The following is a 20,866-nucleotide window of genomic DNA, read 5'->3' on the forward strand; positions in this document are numbered from 1 at the left end:
TAATGTCCACCTTAATTCAATTGTTAATATTGCATTGTAAACTATTATTGACATGTGTACAATCATTCAAAACCACACCTTTCTGTCATACTGAATTGCATCAGTGTATTTAACATCTGTATTCACATTTCAGAATTTCCAATTCAATTTTATTCCAAAGCAATTAATGGAGCATTGCACACCATGACTATCTGGCTTGTGAACCTTCATTTAAATCTATTGTGTGAAACTTTGAGACCTTTAGATGCCTAGAAGATGTTGGAAAAGTCACGGGAGATAAGACACCCAAGGAGCAAACACCGTTGTACCAAAAGGTGCTGGGAAGACTCTTTGCCTATTCCAAATTCTGTGGAATAAATGCTACAAGCCTAAAAGTCACTGAAAACACTTCAGGATTATCTCAGCTACAAGAGTTAGATATTGGTTTCTGATACATCTTTATAACATAATCAAAAATTTGATTTCCTGTGTTTTTTCCAGCAAATCTTCTTTCATTATTCCTGCATTTTAGTTGTCCTCAGTCATTTTGAGAACACTATCTGAATTTAGCTTCCCCACCTCTGCTGATTTTCATATAAACCTTACTTCCCACAGGGTCATCTAACACTTTGGCCAAATCTTGTTTTGTCTGGCAAAAGAATGGTGTTACTCAACATTTTATATACAGTGCTATGGCCAGGTGAGGAGGTGGGAATTTGCTCCTATCTTTTTAATCTCCCTCATTAGCTGCAACAAAACTGTCTGTTCTATTGAACAACCTTTTCCCAATTAAAATGTAATTAGCTTTTTTTTCACCAGAAACAATAAACAGCTAATTGCAAGGCTTTCTTAAGGGTAAGAAATAGCAATTCTATTACCCTCTAACCCCAAGAAAAGTAATTCAGAAGAAAAGCCAAATGTATGGTTCTGTGAATTAATATAGCAAGGTCAGTTTAGTTCAGTTGGCTGGATGGGTGGTTTGCAAAGCAGTGCAATGTCAACAGCATAGCTTCAATCCCTAAAATTGGCTGAGGATACCATGAAGATCTCTCCTTCTCAGCTTCTCCCCTCACCTGAGGTATGATGGCCCTCAGGTTAAATCACCACCAGTCGTCTCTTTCTAATGAGAGAGCAGTCCTAGGGTTTGGTAAGCCTATGGTGACTTGACTTGAATTTATATGGGCCCTCACTCACAAATATACATATATAGGGAATAAATAATTCTGGACTTTCAAGAGAGCAGTGTCAATGAAATTCAACTGGAAAAATGAGGTAATGCTCTTGGAAGGTTTAACAAAGCAATAGCTTACACAATAGGACTCTGGAAGCTCAGAGACATCTTGATATACACTAATTAATCACCTTTTGGAACTCACTGAGTATTCATTCCCCTGGTAATAGGCAATAGCCTATCCACCTGGAACTCATCAGCTCAGCCTTTTGTGTATTGATACCAATCACTTCTAGGTATATAAACAAATATAAAACAGGTACATCACTTCTGGATGTAAGAAAAGAAAAGCAGATTAAAAACAATCTGCCCCATCACTTTGATCCCTGGATGTCATTGGAGAGGGAGCATGCGGTGTCCACAAATTTTCTTGATGCCTTTAGGATCAGATGGACACTGTGACAAATATAGTCATTTATTTCCCAGTCTAACTCCATTTTGATTTAGCCCCTTCCCATTTTCCCTATCCCTCTCTCACTTTTGGTGGTTTACATTGCCTGTAATGGGCTTTGCATGTAAATTTCTAGTTGGCTGCATGGGTGTTTTGCAGACGTCGGTCAATAATTAAAAACCATGCTGATTTGGTGGTGGGAAAGCCATTTCAATTGTTTATGATAACACTTCCAGATCTAAAGAGAAAGGGGAAAAAAGGGGGTAAAAAGCAGACTCAGGAACATGTCTGTAGTACTGTCTGTTCTGGGCTTGGACCAGCCTATGTATGTCATGAGTAGGGCTCTATTTTAGTTTTCAACAATAAACAATGTTTCTTTCCAATCAGGCTTCCTGGGTTATTGTGGAAGGCATTGAGAATACTTGCCTTTATTAGCAAAGACACAGAATACAAACACAAGGAGGTATTGGTGGAACCATACAAAATGCAGGTTAGGCCACAATTGGAGTATTTGTGCAGTTTTGGTCACCAACATTATAGGAAAAATATATTTGTGTGAGGGAGGCTTCTGAAAATAATTTCCAGGATGTTGCCTAGATGGTGGGTCTCGGCTATGGATAGGGCTGGAGCTGTTTTACTTGGAGCAGCAAAAGTTGAGAGGGGAACTTGACAGAGGTGTGTAAGATTATGAGGGGCACAGATATGGTGAATAGGAAGACATTTCCTTCATAGGTAGAAAGGTAAATTACGGGAGGTGGGGGGAGGGGGGTGGTGGCGCAGGGCATAAATTTAAGACGAGAAAAAAAGCTAAGAGAGTTGAGGAGAAATTCTTTCACTCAGAGGATAATGGGAGTCTAGAACTCATTACATGAAAGGGTGGTTCAGTCAGAAAATCTCATCACTTTTATGCATTATTAATATATTTACTTCTGTTCCCATAGCTTCAGGAGAATGGGATAAAGGCTGGAAATGGGAACTTTGTTGACTAGTATGGCTATGATGGGCTGAATGGCCTCATTCTGTGATGTAAACATCTATGAGGCTACCTTTTCTCTTAAATCTGCAACTTTAACTTTGTTTTGAAGGCATGATACTCCACATTTATGAAAGTAGTTTCGAGCTGTGAAGTGGTTGTTGAGCAGTAATTATCATGTATTTTGCTGTTAACACTCATTGTTGGTTGTGCTAGATCTATATTTCACCGTTGTATAACAAGGGGCTGGTGGGTAGTTATACAATATTTATATCATCAGATTCTGTCATTGAAGACTACAACAATGCTGCCGATAAAGTATCAGGATATCACTAAAACCAACTTACAATTTCTGCAGATAATTGTTTTTGCAGTTGTAGAAAGTATTGACATATTGTCTTATGCTCCTTATAGAAATTGATAACATTTTAAAAGAAAGAATTCCCACATTTCCAATGGAAATAATTAAGGAGGAATTTCACTTTTAAAGACTTTTACTGTAGCAACAAAATAAAATGGAAATAGACCAAATATTAATTAACATAAGATGTATCAAACATTTTGTATAAACTAATTTACATAACTGAAAGATGTGTTATGAAACACTTTTACTCTACGCTTCTGGCTGATATTTATCTTTAAGGGTGCAGTTGTCTCAAAGTCATTACTACTCCTCAGGAGAGGTTCACCTCTCCTTGTCACACCAGGTCAAAACCTTGACAATCATTGCACTCTGCCTTAGTTTTTTTGGAAACAATTATCACCTCGATGAACTCCCATCTCTTTCTGTTCATAACATCCAGAATTCCAGTGATTCCAATACCATTTGTTCCAGTAAAATCGCTTTTCCAACAGTGAGTTAAACATTTACTCCTTGCCATTTTCCACAGATCAGTAAAGATCCATTTCTTAGAGAGTTTAATTCTTATTATTCCCTGCATCTCAGGAGCAGATTTCATTTGTGTTGTGAATGATTGTGTGTGACCGACCTACTTGAGATTTTCTTCCCATCAGAATCTCTATTCGCACAGGTATTCTTAGAAATGAGGTGTTTAGTTAGACATTCTCTTCCAGAATTTCGTTTCACTATTTTAAATCATAATTAACCTAAAGTCTAGCATTCATGAAACCTACAACAAAAACTAATGTGTTTACTCTTGGCATTATTAATACTGAAACATCCAGGCTGTTGATTTTCTGACTGACACACATTGCCGTTGCGTTGACGTCATCATCTTACATTGCCCATACATTTCGATTGCCATTCTTCAATTATTTATTCATGTGTTCTCCATACATTTCTTGATTTCTATAAAGTCAGTGAAGTGGGAAACAGAAGAGGTGTGTGGAGTTTAATCTCAGCAGGAGTTCAGCTGCAGAGTGAGGGTGATATTCAGCTACATTTGTATTCAACATTGTACTTGGTGATCTATATTGACTTCTGGTTCACCATTGCTTCAATTTTAAAATTGTTATGCTTATTTTCAAAACCTCACCTCTTTTTCATTTCTGTAACTTCTCCATTCTTCCAATCTTTGGGAGATTGCGATGTTTCTCCATCTCTGGCCTCTTGTGTACCCTTAATTTACATAGTTCTGTTAGTTGCTGCACAATCATTACCAAGGTCCCAAGCTCTGGAATTCACTCTCGATATCTTTCTGTGTATTTCCCTATCCTATTAGGTCTTACTTAGCTCAGTATAAAATTTTGTTGCTAACAGTGCTATAAACAAACCTTAAGATATTTTGTTACATTAGGGGTGCTTTTATGAAACTGTTCCCTGCCAATGTCGGTTCTGATGTTTCTGCACTCAACAGGAGGAGAAATAATATTGTGCTGAGGGCAGGCTTCTGTCACTAGATGCAGACCTACTCCTCTTAATGCAAACCTGTACTCAATAATATGTCTGTAGTTTAAAACAATGAAATTGAACAGCAGGGCAGAGAGAGGGTGATGGAAAACATTAGTAGCGGAGGTTGCAGGAGGAGAGATGCCATGGTACTGTGCAGGGAAGTCTTGAGGATCATCCTCAAGAAGGGAGTGGGAGCTGGTGGTCAAGAAGTAAATTCTCTGGTCAAAGATGTCAATGCCCTTAAGGACCTGGAAGCTATGCCAGAAGAAGTCTCATGGAAATATATGAGTAATCAAGGTCAGTGATTGAAGTTTCAGACAACATCCCCTGTCCACCACACCAGCAATGACACATTCTGTTCAATGCATCACATCATTTTCACTCATCTTGTTGTATTTCTGAATTTTTTTGGAAGCTCGTCAATCACACACACTCAGGATTAGTAAACTATCAGTAGATTAAACTTATTTGAACAGCACAATGCATATCTGTGTACATTACAGGATAGTTCAACAGACAGGTCTGCTCAGCATTTAAATGTCCTTTTAAAATGATGATGCAACATCTTTTTTTTTCAAACATTACATATATTAAAAGTTATGTATACATACACAACGTGGGTGTTTCTGGAAACTATTTACCCAAATAATGTTGCATCTATAAGTTAAGGAGTTAAAGGTCCATGTGATCACTTATTAATCCTCTTGGACCACATAAAGATACGGTCTTCTTGAGATCCAGTCTTATCATTTCAGTATTCATACCTTGTAGGTACATTGACATTCTGGATATTATCAGTGATGGTTTGTTTCATAGTAGCTTTCCACAATTTCACATTCGGAGTTCATCATTGGTTGTGTTTCAGGTGCAAATGGCGGTGGTACATGTTATCGAGTTATACAATTGCCTTAGCTAGCTTCTGTTTCACCTCAATGTTGCTTCATTTGATGTTGAGATCTTGTAGGCTTGGCTGACTGTACACTTCAGATACTTCTTTGGAGAATCAGTTTTCCTGAGTATGGAGTATAACCCAAATGACTTGACTTCCGAGCAGATGAGACAGCTTCATGCTTGGATGTCAGTCACTTCCTGATTCATCGTCTCTTATTCTTCAGGACGTTTCTCCTGTTTTCCTAAAAATTTAGATTGGTGACAAATTAACAAGGTTATCCCAATCTGTTTTCCAAACATGATTTTCCCTGGTGATGGCAATTCCATATCGAAATATGTTGCTTCGAAGAGTAATGTGACAATTCAGAGATTTTATTTTGTGTCTCTGCACATTGTGCACTTGACAGTGTAGGGACCATTCACTCAAAAAGACCATTGTATCCGGGGAAATGTGGTGAAGCAGTCACACAATTTATGCCTCAGCTACCATATATGTCCCAAAACGGTCTACCAATATTTTGTGTTCCATTGTCTGGTCGAATTCTTTTGGATTTACTGAACAAACTGATGTCATGGCTCAGACATTCCAATGATCAGACAGCTGTAGGAGCAGCACAGTTTGTAATTGTATGTTGGGACCGAGCAGAATAATAGGTGCAGCAGAATTTATGGGAATTGCTGGGCAAATTGAAGTTTCTGATGAAAAGTTCCCGTGTCCAGAATGTACAGGGAACTTGGAGGGAACTACTTCAGCTAATAGTTGCTCTACCTTCTGGTTAACTATTAAGCTGAGGCCTCAACTTTCCATGTAGCCTCTCTCCTGACACATTAGATCCCTGGAATCCTAAACCCCACTCCACTACCCCCTCCTCCTGTATGGCATGGACTTTCCCACCCCCGTCTCCCATCAGGTCCTAGTTACCCAATACTCCATCGTGGCCTAAAGCCCAGGTACAGATGCTGTGCCCACCCAGCTGGCAACCCTCCTCATCCACCAGACCCATTCTTCCTTTTGCTGGTCTCTATATCCTCCTTACTGTCTTTGACAATCCCTGGTCCTAATACCCTTTGTACCACTGGCAATTCTCCCATCCCTCCTCTCACCAGCAAACCCCTTGTCCTGCCAAACCTGGCTCTACCACTTCTGTTGACCTACTGCACGCATTGCATCACTTGCCTGGCACCCGACAAAGTTGGCACCCAACTTACCTGACCCTTAACACGTTAACCAACTGCTACTCCATTGTACATATGAGTTAGAATACTTCCAATTCTTCAACTTTATTGTGGGATTTCTACGTGATTCTGATGCACAATTCCAGTCTACTCTGCTACAACGATCAGAATATTCAGTCCATTGTCACAGTTGCTGCAAGAACATATGGCCATTACCTGAACAAGCTGTCCAGACAAGGAAACTCTACCCACGTATTTAGACTCCACTCATCTTCTCACCAATTGCCATCCTGATACCCCACTTACCTTACTTTTCACATCAGCTGCCAAGCTGTCTGTCTGTGCTGCTGGACATTTAAATCCCAGAACATGGCACACTGACTACTGCAAAATGGGCTGAAAATGTGTTGCTGGAAAAGCGCAGCAGGTCAGGCAGCATCCAAGGAGCAGGAGAATCGACGTTTCGGGCATGAGCCCTTCTTCCTGAAATATATAATTCGCCCAGAAATTCCGATGGTCAAATATTCATTGCAGCAGAATGGACCGAGCTGATGCTTTGGGTTAATGCAGCAATCCCAATGCAGCTGGCTCCAAGGGAAGTATCCATCAAATGGAAAATTTCATTGGATAATTCTCCTGCATCTGGAACCAACTGAAAATGCACCTTAAAATCAGAGAAGTAGGAGGAGTCCAAACCATTTAATCACAATTGACTTCCAGAAAAGGTCAAAAGATTAAAACTGACTAACTCTTGGGTAACAAGTAACTTGGATCTCCAACGTATCACTGACTATACCCCACCTTTTCCCAACAACACTCAGTCCAACACCTGACACTGCCAATGCTTCACATTCTCCCATCCAACATAAGTCAACCTCCACCAGACCTGTCCCCTATCCCCCTTTCAGATACCAACATCCATGAGATTGCACCCCACCTCATGGCCTGGAGACCCCAGTCCTCCCATTCCCCAGTTTGAGCTCCACCAACTTCCCTGCCAGCTGTGAGGATTCCTGAATAGCTCTCTCCTGTTTCATAACAGGAGGCCTCTGTCCCAAACTTCCAGGTGTAGAAAATACCTATTTGTCTTTTTATCTAATTAGGTCAGAAATAATGTCAATCTGATGAGTTTTTGTGAATAGAAGTGTAACCAAAGGAAACAGGCAAATGATCCACAACTGAAGGCATTATATACGTCTAGATTAGAGTGGTGCTGGAAAAGCACAGCAGGTCAGGCAGCATCCAAGAAGCAGGAAAATCGACATTTCGGGCAATTGTCCTTCCTCAGGAATGATGGCAGGGAGCCTCCAGGGTAGAGAGATAAATGGGAGGAGGGTGGGGCTGGGGAGAAGGTGGCAAAGAGTACAATAGATGGATGGGGGTGGGGATGAAGGTGATAGATCAGAGAGAAGGGTGAGCAGATAGGTGGGAAGGAAGATTGGCGGGTAGGACAGGTCATGACGATGGTGCTGAGCAGGAAGGTTGGAACTGGGGTAAGGTAGGGGGAGGGGAAATGAGGAAACTGGTGAAGTTCATCTTGATCCCCTGGGGTTGAAGTATTCTGAGGCGGAAGATGAGGTGTTCTTCCTCCAGGCATCAGGTGGTGAGGGGGTGGTGGTGGAAGAGGCGCAGGCTCTGCATGTCCTTGGCAAAGTGGGAGGGGGAGTTGAAATGTTGGGCCACGGGGTGGTGGGGTTGATTGGTGCAGGTGTCCTGGAGATGTTCCCTAAAGCGCTCTGCTGGGATGCGTCCAGTCTCCCCACTGTAGAGGAGACTGCATCGGGAGCAACAAATACAATAAATGACATTGGTGGATGTGCAGGTGAAACTTTGATGGATGTGGAAGGCTCCTTTGGGGCCTTGGATCGAGATGAGGGAGGAGGTGTGGGCACAGCGGGTTGACCTGAAATGATGCAAAAAGTCCCAGGCTTGCTAACATATTATTGACTGCACAGAGATGAATTCGTATTTCAAATCATTCTTGTACCTGAAACTCTTCAACAGAACACAATTGCCCAGGAATTCAGATCAGGAAGGAAAATTCTGATTCCAGAAGTTATTTTTCAGATTTAGAAAGCCTTGTCAGTGTTGCTAATCTAGCTAAGTATTTTGCTACTCAAATTGTAAAGGAATTTAAAGTTGTGTCTCTGTATATTTCTTGTAAGTCATTGTAGTCTGGGTGGTGAACTTGTCAGTGGCTTGTGTAAAGTAACTTGCGATTAGCTTCCATAATGAATTATTTACCAATTGGGTATTTGGGGATACTGAAAACCAGAGAGGTTGTGTTCAATATTCAAATAATTGGATTGCACATGCAACAGACTTTGGAATTAAATATGATTGGCTTCCCAACTTGAATAAAGCATGTTTTGAACCTCTTGGGATGTGTGAATCTCTAAGACTGTCTCTTCTATTGGCTTTAGTATTGTAGAACAAATATTTCTTTGGATAATGCTTGTTAGGATAACTCAGACATATGTTATTTCTTGCTGGTGAAAATGATTCTTTTACCATGAGCTGCTACCATGAAAGAGCATAAATTTAGGTTATTCCCTTTTTCAGATTTTCCCAGCACCACAAAATCATTGGAAATGCACACAGGAGCCTATTCTTTAGCTCTGCTCATTCACAGCTGGAACAGATCCTGATTAATAGGTAACTCAAAAGGTAACACTTAAAATAAGCATGATCCAGATGTTATCCTGCAAATAATGATTTCTTGAAATCTTTCTGCCAAGTACATCAACGAATATCCATGTTTGGTGCCAGGTTTATGCCATCTATTTTCATCATAAGTGTGATGAAGCTGCATTAGTCAGTGTGCTAATTCATACAACAATAATGCATTATGCTCTATGACATCCAATTCTCTCCTAATGGTCTCCTGTTTTTGCACATTGTTCTTCCTAGGAGATTTCTAATGGGATTTCACCTTCTCTATAGTGCAGTATGACATCATCTCTGAGGTTTCCTGTAGTGTCAAATCTCTCTGAGTATATCTGATGTAAATCATGATCAGGATGATTACTTTGGACTCTTCTACCATGATTGGTGCATGAGTCATCTCATATATAGTTTCAATGCTGAGTTCCACAAATAACAGTAACCGGCAATTCTGGCCTGCTTGTGTCCATCAGTTAGTATACTTGTTGTTTCCTTGCAGACTTGCCATAACGACAGTTCAAAATCACTTAACCAATGTAATGAACGGATGACCCATTGCATACATTACTTTGATTGTTGTGTGTCGTAGCATTGACATTAGCATTGTAATCATAGCATCTGAATATTAAGATGGTCACATTTTTCCTTGTATTGACTTTTGCTGTGAGTATATGCTAACTACATCAGGAATATAGCACTGATCATAGCAAAAGCCTCTAAAGTTTTGACATCATCCTTGCGTCTTCTGTGTTGCTTTCTGATTAAAGAATTCTCTGATCTGAATCTTCACTATTGACTGTCTTTCCCCTAACCTCATGTTTAAATTTGCATCAACATGTGATTCTGGTGTGCTATCTGTTGTTGCTGCCAAAATACTGTACATGCATTTTGTTTGGTCATATCTTATTGTAACCTCTGATTGTACCTCTGGAACTAGATTTCTTCCAATTGTAAGTCCAAAGTCCTCTTACATCACAAGCTTGTAAAGATTTTTTTAAGTGCAGTGTAGCTTTGGATTAGGTTCAGGTTACTGTGCTATTTACGTGGCTTGTATACTTTCTGTGCCCTGGTTACCACAACAGTGCTGGTGATTGCACACAATGGTTGCAGATATTATTATTAAACCAAATGACTTTGTATTTTATGACATTTTTAAGCCGTGTGTCGATATAGTGATCCTTCTTATGCTCCATAAAGTCTTATTGAAAGGCTTTATTTGGCATTGAAGCTATGACTAACTCCATTATCAGCTCAAGCAGCTTAATCAAACAAGCAGAGTCTTTGCCTTGATCACAGCACCTGTTGACAATCTGATCAATTGATTCTTGCGGCTATATGCTGTTAGTATATTTTGAAGTTCACCTTTTCATGAAGCTGCCCTTCAAGCATGTTTCACAGTCAAACAGGGTCCTTCAGATCTTCCTCAGACAGGCCTGAGTTTACATTATATGACTCCTTGTTTCCAATTACTATCTTTACTTTCATCCTTTATATACTGATTTTGTAATGGATAAGTATACAAAACATAATTGTTATTTGTTTAAAAGAAGCCTGAATTTATATGGACTTATATGGCTTCCCACTTCATTGTGGGGAAGTTGATGGTCACCTTTCTGACTTACCCTCTGTTTTACCAAGGCTCCTGACTGACAAGGAATTAGTAGCCTTCCAGTAACATGATAGAAATCAAATTCCCAGCCATGTTTGAACCAATCCTGTAATGAGGCTAAGAGTTGAGTGGCCCTGGCAGAACCCAAAGTGAATGTTAGTGAGCAGACCTTTTCTGAGCAAATGCTGCCTGACAGCACTATTGATGGTACCTTCAATCACTTTACTGATGAACAAGAGTAGGCTGATGAGGCAGTAATTGGCTTGGTCGGATTTGTAATGCATTTTATGTACAGGACATAGCTGGACAATTTTCCATATCCTCAGGAATATGGCAGTTTTACTTCTTTCTCTGGCAGTTTTACAGCTGTACTGGAAAAGCTTGGTGATGGACATGGCCAGTTCTATTACTATTGTTGAAATCTTGTAAGTGCCAATTGCTTTTGTGGTATCCAAGGCATCCAATTGTTTTTTGATATCATGTATAGTGAATTGAATTGGCTGAAGACTGACATCTATGATACTGGAGCCTTCCAGAAAAAGCTGGATCAACCTCTTGGCACTTCTGGCTACAGGTTCATGAATTCTTTAGCCTTATCTTTGCACTGATGCTGGGCTTCTCAGTCATTACAGATGGGAAATCTGTGGCACCACCTCTTTCAGTGTGTTGTTTAATTATCCACCACAATTCATGACTGGATGTGGTAGAATTGCAGAGTTTAGATATGATCCGCTTGTTGTGGGATTGCTTAGCTTTGTTTCTCACTTGCAGCTCGTGCTGATTGGCACACAAGTAGTCTTGTATTATAGCTTCACCAGGTTGACACCTTAGTTTCAGGTATGCCTCACATGCTCTTCTGCACTCTTCGATGAACCAACCTTGATAGAAATAGTAAAGCGAGGAATATACCAGGCCATGAGATTACAGATTGTGTTGGAGTATAATTTTGCTGCCAATGATGCTAGTTTTCAGTTGCTAGATTTGTTTCAAGTCCATCTCATTTAGTATAGTGATAGTGCCACACAATGTAAGATATGTGAAGGCAGGACTTTGTCTCTATGTCTATAAAGAGATCAACATACCCCACCCCAATACTGTCATGGAGAAATGTATCTGCAGCCGACAGATTGCTGAGCATGAAGTCATGTATGTTTCTCCCCCTCACAAGTTCTCTCACTGTCTGCTACAGGCCCAGTCTCATTGGTATATCTTTGGGACTCAACCAGCTCTGTCAGTCATGGTGCTGTTGAGCCACTCAGTGATGGACATTGAAGTCCCTCACCCATCGTGCATTCTGTGTCTTTGTCACCCTCCGTGCTACCTCAAACTTCAATATAGAACCTTTACCTAATCAAGTTTTTGTTTTTTAGGGTGCTTGGTAGTGAAAGTAGTACAACATAACTAAAAGCTGGTTTCCTTGCCTATGTTTAATCTGATGCCTTGAGGCTTCATGGGCTCCAGAGTCAATGTTGACTATATACTTTTGTGACACTATGTCTGCTGGATGGTGGTGACATCGTATGTAGGTCAGACCAGGCAAAGATGGCAGCTTTCATTCACTAAATGGCATTAGTGAACCAGATGGGTTTCTCTGACAATCAATTATGGTTGTCCTTGGGCTTTTAATTCCAGATCTTACTGAAGTCAAATTCCACCATCTACCATGATGGAATTTGCACTCAGCTCCCCAGGACATAGGTTTCTGAAATATTAGTCCAGCAAGAATACCATTATGCCATCGTCATCCTATGTATGTTACATGAAACCATGTCCAAAATACACTTCCTCAGTCATTATCATAATCAGATCTAAACATTCATCGTTACCATATTCTTCTCTTCACCTTGAACAGCATTTTCTGTGGCCACCTGTTGTTAGTGATAACAGATTGCTTCACCTATCATTCTCCCTCTTATCACCAGATAATCCGTTTTAGATGGTGTGTTTCAAGTTCAGAGGAAACAACTTCATCTGCAGCTGACTGAATAGTAGCTTCATACTTGTTTCTTTCTATCTGAACAGATGTGCCAGTCCCATCGGTGCTGGAAAGGCCAGCCAGATCAAGCATCAAGACAACAACCAGAGGAGCACAAGAAACATCACAGTCACCTCTGCCACAGGACCGATCAATGCAACTAGTCACCTCAGAACAAGCAGTTGTAGCACAGCTGGTGGAGGAAGCAGTTTCCAGACCATCCACAAGGCTACGTAGGTGTCATCAGATGCAAGTTGTAGTGCCACATGATTTGCTTGATCTGAATATTCAGGCTCTATTCTTGGGGCTTCAAGAGGCTAAGAATTCAGTCACTGGGGATCTACAAGCCACCATGGCTGATCTTGAAGCTCATATGCACGCTAATTTTGCTGGCATCCATACAACAGAGCAGCTTAACATGGCAAAGTTGCAAGTTGCTGACCAGTCTGGTACTGCAGACAATCAAGCTTCGATGTTTGCAGACTTGCACAATGCCTTGCAGGATGGAATGGCAGACCAATTGACTGCTCTGAAGGTTGGCCTCACTGAAATCCAAAATGCTCTTGAGATAGATTTGTCCAGTATATGGGGTGCTATCTATGTTGGCCTCAAACAACTAGATACAAACCTGCAACAGATGCACACAACCATACTGAGAAATTTGAGTCAAATTAGTGAAGATATTAGTTCTGTGGTTAGCCTTGTCACTGATGAGGTTTTGGAACAAGCCTGTCCCTCCATTCAGTCCATGAAAACAACTAACCTGGCCTATTCAGGAATGGAATATAATCAAAGTCAAGGTGCAAATTCGGCAGCTAGTGACAATATATATCCTACTCTCTTGAATCCTTACTTCATTTCAGAAGATGTGATTGCAGCTGACCCCTCCACAAGCACTGCTACTATCAGCACCATACCAAGGGAGTGAGTCAGGTTTGCAGAGAAGTAATCAATGGCCAACATGTGACAAAAATATTACATTGTTTGGTTCATTTTCCAATCAAAAAGATGGCAGAATATTAAAATTTACTTCTCACATTGTCCTTTTTCTCCTGCTGTTGTTTTATTGTGGTTAGATTTAGTATGTGTTCAGTGCTGAGGTATATAATGAGCAGTTCCATGGCTGTTTTTAAAAAATTAGATAATGATAATTCCGGCAATAGTTAAGGTCACATTATTTATCCTGAAGAATGACACAAGACTGTAAGATATTGTACTTATCTCTGTTCAATATATTTATTAAAACTCCAGTGTCATCTGAACATCATGTGGGACAGTGCAGAAAAATGACATTTCATTTTGGTGTAAATAAGACAGTTAATGAAAATGATGGTCTACACACCACTAACTATAATGAACATTAGGAAATCATTCTAATTTACTTCATTCTGCCAAGTTCTTGGAGGGTTTCCTGCCTGCTACGGGGACCATAATTCCAGTAGTAAAGGAAATTAGCTGTGATGTAGGGGTCAACTACATGAACTGATTTCAAATATATGTATCTAAATATTCATAGTCTAATTAAGTTTGTCCAATTTTTATTATCCCACGATTGAGTGCATTTCTAACAAGACGTGACTGTGTCATACTGATAATAATAGTGTGCCATTACTGTCAAAATCTCATCAATAATATCTTTACAAAGATTACTTAGATATTGTGCAGAGATTGTCACCTCTTTTGGGATTCATTGCCCAATCAGCACGATTTCAAATATCACTCCAGACACCACTCTCCCACACCACCCCTAACCCCAGCAACTGAGCAGAAACAGAATAGCAATTTGGAGATCGAAACTCTAACAGCAATGTTGACAGAAATCCACGCATGTCTGCTAAACCTAATTATCTAAATTATCATACCTTTATTGGCATATTCTGTTGGGTGTGTACTGTCCCCTTTTTATTGTTTTCTATCAGATATTATATTGAGAAAAGTATCCGTGATGTTCGATTATAGATTCTGCAATCAGAATGAAGTCTGCTTTTGAGGTCAGATGGTATTAAGCTCAATTCAGATATTCAATCATAAAACCAGACATCCACTAGAAAAACGTCCACCGAATATTTTCCCATATTCTACCTCCTTAGCGATTGCTTATTTGTTAATGGCTTTTACGAATTTTTCTTTCATTTTGCATCAATTAAAAATTGTAAACTAGATGATAGGAAACTAACCAACCAGCCAAATTATTCCTCATCATGGGCTCAATCTTACTGGAAATTAGCTATGTGCCCATTTTGGATAACTTTAGAGAGAGCTTCTCTCCAAGAAGCAAGATGAGTTTTCTCATGCTATCTTCCCAAACTTGCCTTATTAACTATGCACCACATACTTATGATACCCTGCTCACTTTTCTATCACTCACTATAGGCAGAAGTGCTTGCCACTGCTGAGATATCCTTAGAATCCTCGCAATGGCACAATCTTGTAAAGACCCCTTGTGCTCCTGATCAAATGCCAGCAGTCTGAAGCTGCCCTGCGTGTTTCTGATAACTTGACCCAGACATGGCAGATCAGGGGAAGGTGTTGTTGCACTTTGTAGAGAGGGACCTAGAGGCTATGTCAGACAGGGTGGTGCAGAAGAAGGCTGTCCTATTCTTCCAGAAGGGACAAAGGAGGTAACAAACTAAATCCTGCCAGTCTTGTCTGAAGTTGTCATCTAGCCTCCACAGTCCAGACTAACATCCAGCAGTGTTGGTAGAAGGTCAATAACCTTTATTGTTTTGTCTGGTAAGTGTAGCCATCGTCTCTCCCCTACCTCACACTTACTCTGCTACTGATCCACATCTCTCAAAGTCTCATGGTCTACCACTCCCACTATTGCATGCAACGTCTTTGCTGACCCACTGTCACCACTTGAACCTGCGAACAAGTTCACTAACTCTGCATGGACACTGCACTGCTTACACACTCACTCAGGGCACCTCACCACTTTTCCCTTATCTGCACTAGCCTTATCAGATGCCAGCCATTTTTATCTCATTCATTCCCTCCCTTTGTCTCATTTCAGGAGAAAACAGCCAGTAATAGGACGGACAGAATCAGGTGGTGGGGTATCTAACATTTAAATTCTGACCTCCCATAAGAAGAGAGGATCTTGGCCCTCTGAGATGTTGAACTAGGACTGGTCCTGTGAAGATGCCAAAACTTCCATATCCTGACAACCAAGTAGGAACCATTGTCCATCATTGTGCTAATCTCCTACTAATATCCCACTGAATGTATTGTTAACATGCCCAGACATCCATCCCTTGCTGGCAATGCATTCTTTCTTTTGTCTCCTGAGGTATGAATAGAATAAGCAGTTTTGGCAACCAAGAGGACAGCAGTACAAGACATCTACTCCTTAACCTCTCAGGAATTAAGCAGAGATACCCCAGAGGAAGCATCAGCAAAGGTTCCTACTGTAATCTCCATCAACTCAGATACTGATGAGTCACTGAGATTAGAGTTGGGAGCACATGCTGGTGTGCAAATGAGCACCACATCAACACAGATTATCAAGTGGGATATGCCATAGTTTATTGGCACTCACAGCAATGCTCAGCCCCAGACAAGAAAGGACTATGAGGTGACAACTATTAACAACTTTGTTCCAATTAGACCAAGAACTGCGGATGCTGAAAAACTAAAACAAAAACAGAAATTACTGGCAACATTCTCCAGATTTGATGAAAGGTCACCAAACTCGAAATGTTAATTCTGCTTTCTTCCCACAGATGAGGCCAAACCTGCTGTGTTTCGCCAGCAATTTCTGTTTTTGTTTAACAATTTTATTGAAATGAACAAACAGGACATAGGAACAACAGGTTTATCTGGAGCACTGTGCCAACTGGCACACAGGTGGCAGGACTGCACCAATGCTCTTGGCACTGTTTTGACTCAGGCATGTAAGTGTCTGGTTGCCTCCACAGACAAGTTGGCAGCTGCAATGAAAAGCCAGATCCAGCAATCTCAGAGTCTGCTGGATATGCACAAAAACCCGCATATTACATTATGTTAGCCATTGGATGTTCAGCTCCAGCAGCAAAACAACAGGGAGATGTGAATATCATTCCTGGTGCCCATTCTTCATAAAGAGACAGGGTAGTGCTAGCTGGAGGAGGAACCTCAAAGAGGCTCACCTGAAGTCTCCTTTCAAGACACTCAAGACTGAGTATTCCATCTCCATCCTGCTGCCACCCTCAACCCTGTGGGACTTCAAGACATGGAGGATGCACTGCTTCTGACAGAACACACTTAGCATACCTGCCCCGTCTCATTACAAGTGCACTTGGGATCAAACCTTCAAGGCCAGCAAGTACCACTCTGCCCTGGCTGCGGATCCCAAGACTGCAGTGAGATTTGGGATGGAAAGAAAGAAGAAAGCCCACTGAGGGCATATCGGCGATAATTAACTATAAAGACGTTGTCACATTTGTTAGTAGATGTTCAATTTTCATCAAGCCTGTAAGCGAATGTCTGTCAAGCTTCAACTATAAGATCAGAGGTGCAGAGCCCAGCCACAGTTCATGTTTTATAGTCCAAGGTATGCTATGTGAATTTGAAAGATGCTTACAACCTTGACAAAAAGTGTGAATCCCTCCAGGGTGCCACCCATTGCTTGTGCATCATGGGCATCAATGGGATTGATTCCTCATATAGCATGCTGTGGTCAGGAGTGCTTTGACCCAGGAGATGTACTCCACATGGTGCATTAATGCCTTGGGTTTAAATAGCCCTTACTGTTTGCAGGTATGTTTTACCTTTGCTGTATGAGTGTCTGTCTAATTTTGTTGCAGTGCATCTCATGTTCAGCCTCTTACTCTTGGTGAGCCCCTAAAAGTTACACATTTCCTTCCTCACCAGCCTCTCCTTCAAATCCATAATCTTTGAAGTCCCCACCTACCTACCCAACCTGTCAATTTAAACCTTTGTCTCCTCACTTTACCCCACCAACTCCAGAATAAGCTGAGTAAACGTTGCCAGATATAGGAGAGCATTGCACCACCCCCTCCCAGATAAAACCAGTGTGCCGGCAACTGTCAAACCCCCCAACACTCCAGTAATACCACTGTCCTTTCAATGTGGAATCAGCTCTCCATTCTATGCTGAGTTGCCCCACTTCCCAACTGTTATTCCCTCAGCATCACCACCTGTAAGGTCCAATCACCACAACTAAGTCCCCTAACTCTCCTCCTGCAATGGTGATCCCTGATAGCCACCCACTAGACCCCACCCTTGACTTTTGATGGGTGAACTCTGGGTGGCCCACGCCTCCTTGGCCTATTAAGCCAACCAGTCCTGACCAATGACTGAGCAGCTGTCCCACTTACTTCCCAAAGTCTTTACATTGGACTTATAGGGCTTGCACATGAAGTGAGTGTTATGAATATGGAACTTCCTGTTGTCTTTAATCCTTTCTGCAAATGGGTAGACCACACCGAGCGGCCACGTCCAGCTGAACTCCCGGGCCACACAGCCAGGCGCCACAGACAAAGCCCTGGGTCTGGCCTGTGTCCCTGGGCTGCTCACTAGTCCTTGGGCCCCGGATCCCAGCCTTTCCTCACAACGCTGCTGGAGCCCACGTGCAGGGTTCTCTCCATCTAGAGTCACGTCATCCACTGCTTTGTGTTGGGGTGCGGGGTATAAGGTTAGCTAGGGAAGTATATGATTTGTGATGGGGGTGTGGTGAGGGAGGGGCATATTTTTAACTGGGGGGTTGGTGAGGGAGAGAGATGTTTTTACTGGGGAGTGGGTGGTGAGGGAGGGGAATGTTTTTACTAGGGGAGTGGTGAGGGAGAGAGATGTTTTTACTGGGGAGTGGGTGGTGAGGGAGGGTCATGTTTTTACTGGGGAGTGGGTGGTGAGGGAGGGTCATGTTTTTACTGGGGAGTGGGTGGTGAGGGAGAGAGATGTTTTTACTGGGGAGTGGGTGGTGAGGGAGGGTCATGTTTTTACTGGGGAGTGGGTGGTGAGGGAGGGTCATGTTTTTACTGGGGAGTGGGTGGTGAGGGAGGGTCATGGTTTTACTGGGGAGTGGGTGGTGAGGGAGGGGAATGTTTTTACTGGGGGGGTGATGGTGAAGGAGGGGGATGTTTTTACTTGGGGGGTTGAGGGAGGGTGATGTTTTACTTGGGGGTGAGGGAAGGGGATGTTTTTACTGGGATGGTGTCGAGAAACTCTGATTTCAAACCTCCACTGCCTTGTGGCCATACCCACTTATGGGAAAGGCTTCGGGAGTAAATCCTGAGGACAAATCCGGAGCTGGAGTCCCTAAGGCAGTCTGACGTTGTCTTCGACCACGTTCTGGCAACTCCTGCAAAGACACTGGTGCCAAGCTGTATTGGCCCTTCCCCTTCCCTTGGACAACATCAGTGGCGTGGAGAGGAGAGACCTGTTGCATGGGTAACTGCAGATCTTCCATACCACCTTGCCCAGGCCTGCAGCCTGGAGAGGACACTCCAGCATTGCCTCACCACGATGGTGCAACACAGAAAGCAGCAGTCTACCAGTTAAAAGCCCGTGCTCAATTGGCATAGAGCGAGGCGCCAAGAGTTGCTTTTGACGGAGGGAGACGCCATTGTGCCTCACTGGACAGCTACTGCCCGCCTCAAGCTGGGTGACCCCAGCCACTTAGGTGCTGTCCTGTCACAGTCCACCCGCTCCACTAGGTGTGTGGGGCTTAGGGATACAAGTAACCCAAACTGCAGCCTGTAAACACTGCACCAAGCTCAACAAGAAGACAAAGGAAGAAGCCAGCACTCAGACTAGGATGCTGGAATATACAGACCATGACCACTGGTATAAAGAGATGACCTTCGGGAGGTCAGTGACACGCGCAAGACAGCAGTGATTAACAATGAATTGCTGAGACTCCAAGTGGACATCGCAGCGCTCCAAGAGACACGCCTCGCAGAATCAGGAACCCTACAGGAGAGAAACTATACCTTCTTCTGACAGGGGAAAGGTTCAGATGAAACCAGAGAGCAAGGTGTCGGCTTTGCCATGGAGAACCCGCTGCTGAAGGTGGTAGAGCCAAGAGAGAACGGGATTTTCTCATTTTGACTCCACATATCTGACGGGCCTGTCAACCTTGTCAGCATCTATGCCTCAACCGTCTGGTCTACACAAGATGCAAAGGACGAGTTCTATAATCAGTTCTCAATGATTATACAGGGGATTTCAAGTCAGGAATAGTTGCTGCTGCTTGGTGACTTCAACACCAGAGTGGGCGCCGACCATGACTCCTGGCCAAACTGCCTGGAGTGGTGTGGGATTGGCAGTATGATTAGCAACGGGCAATGATTGCTCAAGATTTGCATGCTCTACGAATTGTGTGTCACCAACACATACTTCCAGACCAAAGCTTAGCAAAAAGTGTCTTGGCGACATCCCCACTCCAAACACTGGCACCAGATAGACCTGATAATCACCAGACTCCACCACCAGATACTCATGTCTCACCGACTGCGATACGGGTCAATCTCTGGTTTACTGCAAGATCAGACTTCAGACAAAGAAGAGGCACTACACCAAGCCTCCAGGCAAGCAGCACATTGAAGCCAGTAAGACCCAACACCCAGATAAAGTGACAGAGTTCATTAAGTGACTGGAAGATGCGCTCCTTGTAGACCCACCAAAGACAATGCTCAGCAGAGATGGGACTCTTGCAGAGACACTATCCACAGCACTGCACTCAAGGCCTTTGAGAAGAAACAGGGCAAGACACAGGACTGGTTTGAAGCAAGCTCAAGCCGTTGTCATTAAGGCAAAGCGTATTGCACTCCGAGAGCACAAGTACCACCTCAACCAGGCAACACTGCAAGTGTTAAGGACAGCAAAAGGCAAGGCCCAGAAAACAGCCAGATGCTGAGCAAGTGATTACTGGCTACAGCTATGCAAAAGCATACAGTCATCATTTGACACAAGTAACATCCATGGAGTGTACCAAGGGATCAAGAAAACCATCGGTCCAACCCAGAGCAAGACAGCCCCAATGAAAACCATAACAGGCAAGACCATCAAAGACAAAGGCAAGCAGATGGGAGAAATGGGTGGAGCATTACTCCAAACTCTACTCCAGAGAAAACAGCATCTCGGACTAGATGGGTGGAATGCCTGCCTGTCATGGAGAAACTAG

Source organism: Chiloscyllium punctatum, chromosome 20 (assembly GCF_047496795.1).
Source record: "Chiloscyllium punctatum isolate Juve2018m chromosome 20, sChiPun1.3, whole genome shotgun sequence".
Taxonomy (NCBI): domain Eukaryota; kingdom Metazoa; phylum Chordata; class Chondrichthyes; order Orectolobiformes; family Hemiscylliidae; genus Chiloscyllium; species Chiloscyllium punctatum.